This window comes from Anguilla rostrata, chromosome 13 (genome assembly GCF_018555375.3).
Source record: "Anguilla rostrata isolate EN2019 chromosome 13, ASM1855537v3, whole genome shotgun sequence".
NCBI lineage: Eukaryota > Metazoa > Chordata > Actinopteri > Anguilliformes > Anguillidae > Anguilla > Anguilla rostrata.
In genome coordinates this window covers 31,408,626-31,421,020 of record NC_057945.1, presented here as the reverse complement: position 1 = coordinate 31,421,020, position 12,395 = coordinate 31,408,626, and positions in this window count along the sequence as shown.

The window sequence follows — 12,395 nt, the reverse complement described above, 5'->3', positions numbered from 1 at the left end:
TGTAAAGTGATGTAAAACTAGCTAAAATGTCCTCAAAGAAAAGCATCATGTGCAATGGTATTGTACTGAATTTTTGTTTTGAAGGCTTCTAATGCATGGGTGCATATCACCTTGTTTTAATCTGATCTGAAAACACTTTTACCATTGGAGTGTGTAATTGTGTAATTAAGGCTTTCTGGTTTTTTAGGATTAAAGTTTTAAAATTAGACCAGTACCCTCTGCATAAATTTCAACTGACTTTACCATCTAGTGTTGCAGTTAGTGTGCACAAAGCATGGCAATTGACAGCCACTGAATGTCTTTGTAAATTTGATCCTCGATCAAGAAATAAGACTCCTTTAACAGTGCCGCAAGGTGACCTAGAAAAACTTTTTTTCCCAGTTGCCTGGAATTGTTGAGTTGAGTGACAGGTGAGAAATACTTTCTCAACAATGCGTTTAAGTGTGCTTCAGTGATGAGTGATGAAGTGCTTCATGGTTTTTGAAAAATAAGATAAAAACTGTGAACTGGTTTAATCATGTACAGGAAGGCAGGAGTTCTGGTCATGTTGATAAATTGGACTTTCTCCATTTTGGTGGATCAACTTGTCAATCTGTTGTAAGGGTCTTTACATTTATTTTATTTTTTCATTGCGTGTGGGCCGAACATCAGCCATCGTAGGTCGCGATGAGTATGTGGATGGTGCTCTACGGGCTACGGACCTGATGATGACCAGGCAGTCGAAACTTCATGCTTTTAAAGCAGTCATTTATTTTGCTACAGGTGACACCTTTTTTGAAGAACAGCTGTAGTATTTTAAGGTAACGCAAGTTGATGGAGGCCAAACTTCATATTAATATAGCATCTAGTGCCTTATATGCTTTCAATTGCTGACATAATCAGTCAACCCATGTAGGAAATGAGTTATCCCCTCACCCTATTTTAACAATGTTCCTCACAATGGTTGACTAGCAAGCCAGAAATTGCAGCCAGTTGACAGACTAATAACTCAAAACTAATTCTGCCTCCCGTTTGCTAGGTCAAACATCATTTTACAGCAAGAGATGGGAATTGGGGCCTATACTACAGTGTATGAGTTTGCAATATTCCATTGGTCAGCAATGTGAGGCATTTGGTGCAGGCCTCTTGTATGAGCCCGGCACAGTGAATCGGGAAGGTGGTAGACAAGGTTGTTTAAATGCTGGGATTAGGAGGGTGTGGGAAGTGATCTCTCCTTCCATAAATTACTATTGTGAAGCTGTGGGTGGAGCGCGGTTGCTTCCACTAACAGGGCTAAAAATGAGGCCTGCACTTCTCGGCACCTTCTCCTTTAATGACAGTGGCCAGCTTGACAGCTGCCTCAGTGAAGTCATCGGCTGCTTGCTGTCTGCATGCCTTTTGAAAAAATGCCCTCTGTTTCAGTTGAGACATGAAGAGAGTTACTTGCAAAGACTTAACAAAAAGACATTTGCCTCACAACACTTAATCAGACTTAAACATTTGCTTTAACCTGCTGCATAGGTGTTTTGGAACATGATGTGTAGCCCTATCATGTGAACATATGCCGTGTTTCCCTTTCACAAACAATACTTGTAAAGATATTTTATGTAGGCAAATCAAGACCGCATACAAAGGATATAAGCAGGTTTTGGTAGGTTCCATAGGTTTTGTGTAGTTGTGGATAGAAACATAAGACCACATGGTATTCCTTATCTCCTGAATAGGACAGAAAAGTGGAATTAAACAAACAAACAAAAAAAAAACGGATTCAAGACACTGATTGTGAATGCAAACAAAAAACATCCTACAGCAACCATATAATTGTTGCTTTGGTTACAGGGCTGAAACTCCTCCAGCCTGTGATCTAACTAAAGATCATTATTATAAAAGCAATTTTGAATGAGTGCACTGCACTGCTGCAATTGCATCCTTAGACCATTATAGGTATTTATTAAGTGGCATTCATCCAAATTGTTATTTCTGCGGTTTAAGTTTATTGTTAGCTAATTTTGACATAGTGAGAGTTGGACCAGTATATTTGTGATATGATACAGCTCACTTCTAAACTCTGTAAGTGTTTATACAGGTATCTTTTAATACATCAATACAATTAAAGGTTAAACAAATAATAACATTTAAATGCTTGATGTGTTCTTAGGCAAAACAGAACCCTGATTCCCTTTCCTTACTGTTCCCTCTGTTTCTTTGCTACATTTATTAATGTTATATTGTCAGTTTTCAAGAGCCTGCTGTTTTGTAGGTATCCCTTCCTGGACTATTTTCTCACATAAATTCAATTTTGTATTTATTTATTTATTTATTTATTTATTTACTTACTTATTTATTTATTACCGTGTCCCAGTTACAGATAGCTGCTTGTTTAGGTCGAGGGTTGGGGTCTTGGGATGGGGAGGGATTGGGTTTTGGGATAGGGGTGGGAGGGGCTTGATTTACTTCTTGTTTTACTTCTGCTTTTGTAAGATTTCAACCTATTGTCATCTACCACCAAGAGACCAAGAGAATATAAGTAATATTAATGGAAACTGTTACTAGCCTCTGCCAGGTTTGCTCATTGTATTCACCCCCCTAGGAGTGATATTATACAGGCAGCTGTTTGTGTCTTTGAATCTTCTCAACAAAGTGAACATAACCACTCCTGCATCTGAACATGCTTAACATTACCTTGCATTAGTATAGGTACTTCTCTTTTGTGTATCTTTTTTAAATTATTACCGTAACCTTACACTGCACCTTGTGTTTTTTAAGCCCTGCAGTGCTGTGCTTTTGGCCTAGATGAAATCTAATTCATTGTGTGTTATGCTACTGCCTGAAAGAAGCCTTTTCTTACAGAAATGTTCCTGGTTGTCATATCACAAATTATGCTTGTTTGCTGGTGGCTATAGTGAGTGGTCTGGATTTAGCAAATATGTTGGCAAGCTCTATAGGCGTTGTTTGAATTGCTATGAATTTATAAACAAACTTTAAAAAAATTTTAAAAGTAATATCTGGAAGGCATTGGCTACCATATTCCTTGTCCTTCCTGTCCTGACATGGCCTTTAATTCCTGCAGATACCGCTTAGAGCTGTCTGAGTTTGTAAGTGTGATGGATGAGCTGAAGGTTGATGGGACACAACCTGCAGGGTGGCCACACCACATCCTACTGAGTTCTAAGTGGTATGTTACTCTCTAGGAGCACATGTCAGATTATATGTTTCCACTGCTTGAGTGGTTAATGGGATGAGCCTAGAGGCTAACAAACAAACTTTTCACAGGCCAAGAACATTTAAAATGTTGGCAGTTGGTCCATTGATAGGTATTGGGCTTGTGTATACTTAACATATCCTGTACATGTGGTCTATTTCAAGACAGCAGAAGTTTCCTGCACAAGGATGAAATGGCATGTGATGTAGGACCGGCATTCTGGGCCACGTTTCACTCGTGGTACTGCAGCTGAGCAGGTGTTACAATTAAAGAATCCATGCTTTGGAACTTCAAAAAGGTGTGCCCGCCCCCCCCCCCCCCCCATTGACAGCTTTTTCTTAAAGATTGTGAGGGGTGATGGACAAGCATGCTGAGAAATTCCTATATATTTTCTCCGGGTTCACTCAGTCAAACCTGTTTGATGCCAGAACACGACCATGCGGCCTAGATGTTGCAGGCTCAAACACAGGGTAACTGGCACAGGGAATTGATGCTATAATGTAATCTGTGTCACTATGGCGATGGGCTTTGCTGGAAACCCTACTCGAAGTGGCGTAAAGGAGGCCCACAGCAGCCCTAGAATAATAGTTGGTATGAAATATCAAATTTGAGGGCATAAAAGGAAGATGCAGCTAAAGCACTGATTAACGTAATAGCAAAGCCTGTTTACATTTGCAGCAAATATTTCCAACCAAGAATAACATGAAACATAATTGTTAGATAAATAATCAGGTAATATACGCACAAACAGCCTCTGATGGCTAACTTCTGCTGTACAGGCTGCTTTTTGTCACCTTGCATGCCGGTCTGCACATTCTCAGATAGAGGGCAGTGCAGTGACAGGACTTTCAAATTGGCAAATTGAATTTTAAATATGGTAAGTAAGCAAAAACAATTAATTGAAAAGGTCTTGTATATAGAGCTTTTCATTTTTAATTTTTTTTTTTTTTTAAGTGCAGTACGTCTTTTTTCTTATTATGATAATTCCATGGTCTTGGCTTTTGAGATGGTGAAGTGCGCGTTGGGATATAATGACATATTGGGTATACTTCTGGTTTGGATTTTTTGGACCAGTGACAAAGGGGAGCACGGGGGGCTGCTGTACGGGTTCTTCAAAGCCTCCCACACAGGTATTAAACCCTGCAGGTGTGCAGGAGGCATTGTTCCGGCCACAGCCACGTATCTTCAGCGAGAAATGGTTGCCCTCTCCGCCTTCCACTCCGATTATCAGACATTGAAAGCACCTTTACTATTTATTATTTTTTATTGAATTCATTCGCTCTTTCTTTCTCAGAAATACATTTATGGTTTGCTAGGTGCTAGATATAAGATCCAGCAGAGACATTTTGTGATTCATTCAGTGGTGTATAGTTTCACTTATCTTATGTGCCTATAATTTTTTTTTTTTTCACTTTTTTAGAATCAGGCTACCTGTTAAGTGGAAGCAAACCCTCCATGTGCTTCCCTTGCTACATGCACCTTGCAGCAGCTTCCCAAAGTATTGAAGCTTGCAACATTTATATTATTTAAGTCTTAAGGCACACCACTCTATTATACATTAGCCTGTTATGGGATGGTGGAGTTTGCAGATAGGTTTTCAGATGGATGCATAGACATGCGAATGTGTCAAACTAATATTCTTGGCCAACGTGCAGTTAATTATGTGCAGGTATGCTTCCATGTCACTTGAGATCCACAATTTTGTCACTCAAAACAAAAAAACCAAATCATTAGTTTTATGAACAAGAGCCTACGTTGTGATACATTAATATTTTCACATTTATATATTTTTAAAATATAAAGTTGTTTTAATGACAAAAGTAGTTGAGTAGTTGTATTTTAGCAGATTTATGCACCAAAATTATAAACCCTCCTTAACCTTTTTTTAGGCACAGAGGGCAGGTTTATAAGCCAGTTGCAGCGTGACCCGTCTGTGAACCTTGAGAAAAGTTTTTTCCACGTAAAAATGTATCAAAGTAAGGGGAGTTTTAGGTTCAAAACGGTGACCTCCAGTCGCCCCAGCTGTGTTTTCTAAACAATCTTGTAGAAAGTATCCCTGCCATTTAGCAGCCGGCCAGACAGCTAGTGCATTTCACTTTGATGCCCCCCCCCTCTTTTCTGGGTATGTTTTCATGTGATGTGGCAGCCAGCCAACTTCACCTGGTCCCTGTCCTACACCTGTGGCCTGTTTAGTGATGTACACATCCAGCTCTGCATGGCAGTGGCGACCCCTACGCACTTTGGGCAGCTAAAAAGCTGCATTGATTTTCCTTGCATCTAGAACCGCCATTCCTGACTCCTCCTGCCTGCCCCTCTGGTCCCGAAATTTTTTCCCCCCTGGGGTCAACTCAAAGCAGAGGTCTCACCCAACCCTCCACACAACCACGGTACACTCCACATTCTCACCTCACATCAACCCACAATACAGTCCACATTCTCACCTCACATCAACCCATGGTACAAACTGCATTTTCACCTCAACAGATAAAGTACCATAGGGAGAGCTACATTCCCACACCATCAGACAACATTACCACAACATCAAATGTATCATTTGCTTAACTGTGAACGCAGAAAGAACCACAGTCTTTCCTCACCACACAGTAAACAATGTTCTGATCTTGCCCGCCTAAGCACCATATTACAAAACTGCATCTTCTCCTCCTCTCACTACTGAACCGCAATACACTAATGTCAAAGGACAGTATGACGCACAGTTCACAGTGTAATAATTCTCACCACTGAACTTGTTGTATTTTTTCTTTACTTAATCTCAGATAATTCTGTTTAATTGGTTACTGTATGTCTTAGTAAGCTTTGAAAGAGGAGTTTAACAGATAAATGTAGGAATTGTACCATTTGACCTTTGAAAGAGATGTAGTATCATCAGTCCTGCAACTTGCATAAGGCAACTTTAATTTGTGTTTTGCTTTAATAAGTGTTGCTACATGCATGCATTATTCAACCCACCGGTCAGTTTATATTTACTCAGTATTATATTTTATAATAAAGACATTAAATAATAAAAAATAAATCCAAAAAGGCACACACAGAATTTAATTTTTTTGGAAAGCCAAAAGGGCAAGATCAAGCAAGGTTTAGCGTTGGGTAGGCTGTTGTACTGTAGTACTGTTGCCAAAATGAGAAATTATAACCTTCCTCAGACAGTGGAATTACAACTGTGTGACAAAACCCACCCAGTACCTTTGATGAGGAGGAAATGATCCAAGGCATATAATTGGACACGGCAGGTATAAACAGTAAAGGGAAATAAACTTTAGCATTAAGCTGTCTATATGGATGCTGAATTAATCCATGTTTTTTTTTATCAAGGCCAAAAGATGTTTTCATCCATAAGTTTATTTTTCGCCTAGACAACCTTAATAATGATGCTTCTGTTTTCTGTTACCCTAATAAAAGATTTTCGTCACTGCTCTTTTGAGGAGACAATGGTTGGCAGTTGCTCTGTTTTAATTTCTTTCATTTCTGTCACCTAAAAGGCTATTTACATTTGGCTCTGTTTCAGGTTTTCAGGGCTTCTATTCAGCCGAGTTGACTAATGACTGTGTTGATTTCTGAGAAATGAGCTCATCACTGTCTGTCCGCCTGAAGCTAAATGTAAAAATATTGCAACATCTGTAGCTGAATTTACCTGCAGCTTCAGATAAAATCCCAACAGGGGCCCAGCCTTTGTGGCCGTGAGTAAAGTGATTGTCCATCCAGCTCTGGATGTCCCTCAGGCAAGCGGAGATGCGGGCAGGGACCTGTGTGTCCGATGGGGAGAAGGAGAGAAAGAGTTGCGTGTCGTCGGCACAGTGAGGTGAAAGCTATGTAATTTAATACAAAGGTAAAAGTTTGCTCATGCTTGGAGCTGCGGAGGAGAAGCCAGAGGTGCAGACCAGGAGCAGGAGGCACAGAGGAGAAGCAGGAGGTGCAGACGATAAGCAGGAGATGCAAACTAGGAGCAGGAGGCGCAGATGAGGAGCAGGAGGTGCAGAAGGTACAGAGGAGGAGCAGGAGGTGCAGATGAGGAGCAGGAGGTACAGAGGCGTAACACAGAGGTAGCTCATCTGCCTGCCCGGTCGATAGAACCACAGGGGGAGGAAAGGATTGCATGCCCGAATTGAAGGACAGGTGTGCCACCCACCATTCTTGTTCAAACTGATGTACGCCCTGTGACATCACGCCATGCAGCAGAACGGCATTCTCCCAGTCCCTTTGTGAGTCTCATACTGAGCTGCAGTTTTTTTGGAAGCACCGTGAAATTAGTTTCAGTTTAAGCCACAATCTCATCTCAGCGTTTTCTTCTGTGTGTTGAAAAGTGGAATATAGCCACTCATACTTTCCTTATGTGCATTCATGAGCAATTGGCCACACCTTATTGGAATTTATTGATAGATGTTTTGCTGAAATATCAAGTAGTTTGTGTGAATGGTGAAAACTATGAATTTACAACATGCTTTTGAACAAAAAGCTCTTTCTTAGCTTGTTTTTTTTTTTTGCATACTTCTAGCAGAGCATGGGATGTCCAGCCACCAAATATCCTGTGACCCTGAAAATGTATCTGAGTGTGTATCTAAGTTTTAAAATTTAGTCCCCCTACAACAAAAAATTGTATTTGCGGGTAATACAGCGCACAATACGATAAACAATAAGGCTGACAACATTAGCTCATTGATTAGCACAGATATTCAGGTAACTGATACACTTAAAAGATTAGGTCATTTGTCAAATTAAATGCACACAAATAATGTGCATCACTTTCTGACTAATCAGAAGCCACACCCTGAATCATAAGATCTGGGCCAATAACATATCATCCAATCCTCTTGGCAGCTTTTGTTGAAGTACCTTGAAAAGGGGCTGGGTTGAATAATGTCTGTTAACATTGTTTTGAACACATACTGACAAGCAGGAAGTAATCCGAGTCAGGCAGATATTCTGTTTGGGCTTGTAAGTGAGTGATTCATAAACAAAACGAGTTGAAATTCTGTAGTGCTGTATCCTTATGCAATTAATAGTTTTTTAGATAAAAAATATTCTTAACTGTAATATCCAGCAAGTTAAATAAAGTTGACAGACCTTTATGTATACATGGCTTTTCATGCAGTGCACTCAAAGTGCTTTCCCAGTGCAGAAAACACTATTTGAAAGATACTGGAAGGTACAAATAAAGACAAGATATAAAGGTGAAGTAACAGCTAATAGTATAGTACAATGTACATGGCTAAAAAATACTATGATGGTTATTATCAAGCTGTTTACAAATTACAATAACCAGGGGGACCAGTATGCTGTCCTTTTTGGCTGGAGCGCAACAGCGAGGCCAGCCCTATAAACGCGAATGTCTGACTGAGTGACTGAGTGATGAAGTTACACCATTGGTCGGCCGAGTTATGAAGTTACACCATTGTTCGGCTGGATGTAGTGTGTTAGGCCCAGCCATATACTAGGTTTTGACCTGGTCTTGTTTTCCTTTTTTTATCCTTCCAAGGGCTAAATCTATGACAGCATCTGTAAGGAGCAATTCTGTGCCCGTTTGATTCCATCTCTCATTAGCTCACCTTTTTCTTGGCTCATAACAAATTATCATGTGCTACTTTTTCTTCTATTCTGACATCAGATGATGATTCAAGCAAAGGCCAGTTGGTTTCACACAAGATTAATTAAAGAAGGAAAATGCTCAACTTTAAGTTACTGATAACTACAAAAAATATTATTACTATTATTATTACTATTATTAATAATAAAAATTACATATTATATTTTAACCATACTGCAGTATGTTTTTTTAATGATATTCAACAACTAAATACTTTACTTAACTGCATTACAGTTTTGTACTTTAAATCATGATGCAATGTCAACAAGTTCACATACAATTTATCTACAAAAGCAGAAAATGGAGAACCATTTACTCACCTGAAGTAGAACTGTAAAAAAATAAAATAAAATTTGAATTATGTTCTGGCTAAGAATTTCCCTTGTGATGGTTGGTCATTCATGATCCATGGAGCAACGATACATTAACTGAAAGAGGAAGAATGGAGTTTGAATAAGTGAAATAAATATTGAAATATTGATAGTTGTAGTATGTAGTGGTTTATTGTTGCAGTTGTATATGGAATATTCACATAATTCCAAATATGTGCACATGAATCTTCTCACTTCATCCACTTCTGTCATTTAACGCCCTTTTTGGGGAAGGCTTTGCAAGTCTACAGCAGAATCAATTCCATACAACAGCTGTGAGACTTGTTTTTTTTAGGTTTACCTCCACTGTCAGTTATTCTTAGTATTAACTGTAGAGCATTCTTTCACTCTGAGCATATTATGGGGTGTTTTGAGTGTGCTGTAATTTGAACTTCTATATTTGATTGGGAAGACAAATCAAAACAAGCCAAATCTTGAAATGGCTGTTACGCTTCATTTGACAAACGAGCTCCACACAGTCCATAAAAGGTTACATGTGAACACAGAACTCTTGCCTCTCCTCAGTCCTCAGTGTGCAGAGTTAACATGATGGAATTTATGAATAATTGTAATTATATTCAGTGAGCTCCATAAATGTTTGGGACAAAGACATATTTTTTTTCTTGATTTGGCTCTATACTTCACAATTTTAGATTTGCAATCAAAGAGTTCACATACGTGGGGCTAAATTGCCCATTGTCAGCTTTTATTTTAAGTTATTTTCATCACTATGTAGGAATTACAGAACTTTTTATACAGTACATAATGGTTTAACTAGTGGTTTGCATCTTGCAGTGTAGCCTCTGTAGTTCGCTCCCCACCTCTCCCTACCTCCCTGTAGTCTAATTGGCTATGTAAGCTTAGGTATGTAGCTAGGTAAGCTGTTTATTTTAGTTTTAGTTATTGCACTCGTGCCTACTTGTTTAATTATTGCACGTATTATTTGCATAGACTGCTTTGCTGCTGCTTTTGTTTGTGTTGATCAGGTTAGCCATCAGGGTCCAAGTTAAACTACGCAGTTGCTCCCTGCACTTGGAACTGTACTTCCCTCTAGGGTTTTCAACACACTTGTCCCTGGTTACGGTTGTACACTTTGTTGTACGTCGCTCTGGATAAGAGCGTCTGCCAAATGCCTATGATGTAATGTAATGTAGGTCTGTCAGTTCTGTCCGGACAGTAGTCACTGACATATCCATGCCAGCCTTCTGAAGAATGTTTGTGATCTGTCGGGCAGGAGTTTGGGGTTTTTTCATCATTATGGTAAGAATTCTTTGTTCATCAGCTGTTGAGGTCTTCCTTGGCCTACCAGCCCATTTGTGATAACTGAGCTTGTTTGTGCTCTCTTTCTTCTTAATGAGGTTTCAAACAGTTGATTCGGTAAGCCTCGGGTTTGGCCTATTTCTTTGACTGTTTTTTTTTCTTATTGTTTTTTTATTTTTTATTTCTCAGCCTCACAATGGCTTCATTGACTTTAATTGATGCAACTCTGATCCTCATGTTGACAAACGTCAATAGCAGACCATAGAGGCAATCAAAAGCCTAGAGTCAAGACTAGATACTGAAAGCTCTTATATTTGCATTACACAAACCCTGAACCCACCTGACTACTCAGAAACGCCTGTGAAGCCATGTGTCCTAAACATTATGGTGCCCTGAAATGGGGGACTGTGTATAAAAAGCACTGTAATTTCTACATGGTGAAACAAAATATATAAGGATACCCTTAAAAACCTGAGAATCTGCACTTTAACCACATGTAAATTGTTTGGTTACAAACGTTAAATTGCTGAGTATAGAGCCAAATAAAAAAAAAGTATGTCTTTGTCCCAAACTTTAAGGAGCTCACTGTATATACTGCCTTTCAAACCCAAGGCCACTTTGCATAGAATATATAATGGGAAAAAATATATTCTATCATGGAATTTAAGGTGAGCACCAAGTCGTTAACCTTCATGTTTTGTCGGGTAACATAATTTGTCTCATGTCATCCTTACTGTGAGGCCTGAAGATTTTCTTTTGAAAATGTGAAATGAACTTGGCATGAAGTAAGTGACAAGTGATATCCTGTCCACAGACTTATCTCACCCAGATTGTATCACTGCATTTGCTATTTTTTCTTTTTTTTCTTATTGTATTGAATTACATCCATTTGCCTACAAGACAATTAGAAATATTTTATTTAAATGTTAACTTCTTAAGTTCTGATAAATTATTGTGAAACAACAACTTGCAAAAACTTGTGAAAATGCCTTTTAGCGACAAAAACATCTTTTCACAGATTCAAAAGCAGATTCCTCCAAAGATAATTCATTCCCATGGCTCTGACATCTGTTTTTTCTTCCACACAGCCCCAAAATACAGAAACATCTTCCCGCCAACGGAAACCCTCCCTCCCTGCTGTCAGTTATGAGCTGCCCTATGGGGCTGCCAAACACTAGCATGGTCAGGATTCAAGAGGTTTTCCATTATTGTGTTGCTTCAATTTTAGTAAGTGAGATTCTGAAGCGATATTATTCCCATATTATTGTCTTTAGAACAGACTGCTACGGATGTGTGATTCTCAGGCACCAGACGTAGACCTACACCGTACATTATCTGTGTAAATAAATAGATTTAATCTGGTTTTCAAGTGTTGGATTTCAAGTCTGAATTAATGTACTTGGTATAAACAGTACCACAATAAATATAAATATTAGGCAACTGCAATCACAACTAGACAATTCCTGCAGAAATTGTGAAGTGTGGTTGCCGCCAACGCAAAGTCGACTTTGTGCTGAATGGAGTGAACAGTGGTAGGTAGTTTCTATGATGTCTGAGGCAGTTGCTAGGGTGTTGCTAGGTGGTTCTATGGAGTTCTAAGGGGTTTCATGGAATTCTAGGCGGTCGCTAGGGTGGTGCTAGGTGGTTGCTATGGAGTTCTAGGCGGTTGCTAGGGTGTTGCTAGGTGGTTGCTATGGAGTTCTAGGTGGTTGCTAGGGGGTTGCTAGGGTATTCGAAGTGGTTGCTAGGATGTTGCTAGGTGGTTGCAATGGAGTTCTAGGTGGTTGCTATGGTGTTGCTAGGTGGTTGCTATGGAGTTCTAGGCTGTTGCTAGGGTGTTGCTAGGTGGTTGCTATGGAGTTCTAGGTGGTTGCTAGGGTGTTGCTAGGGTGTTGCTAGGTGGTTGCTATGGAGTTCTAGGCGGTTGCTAGGGTGTTGCTAGGTGGTTGCTATGGAGTTCTAGGGGGTTGCTAGGGTGTTG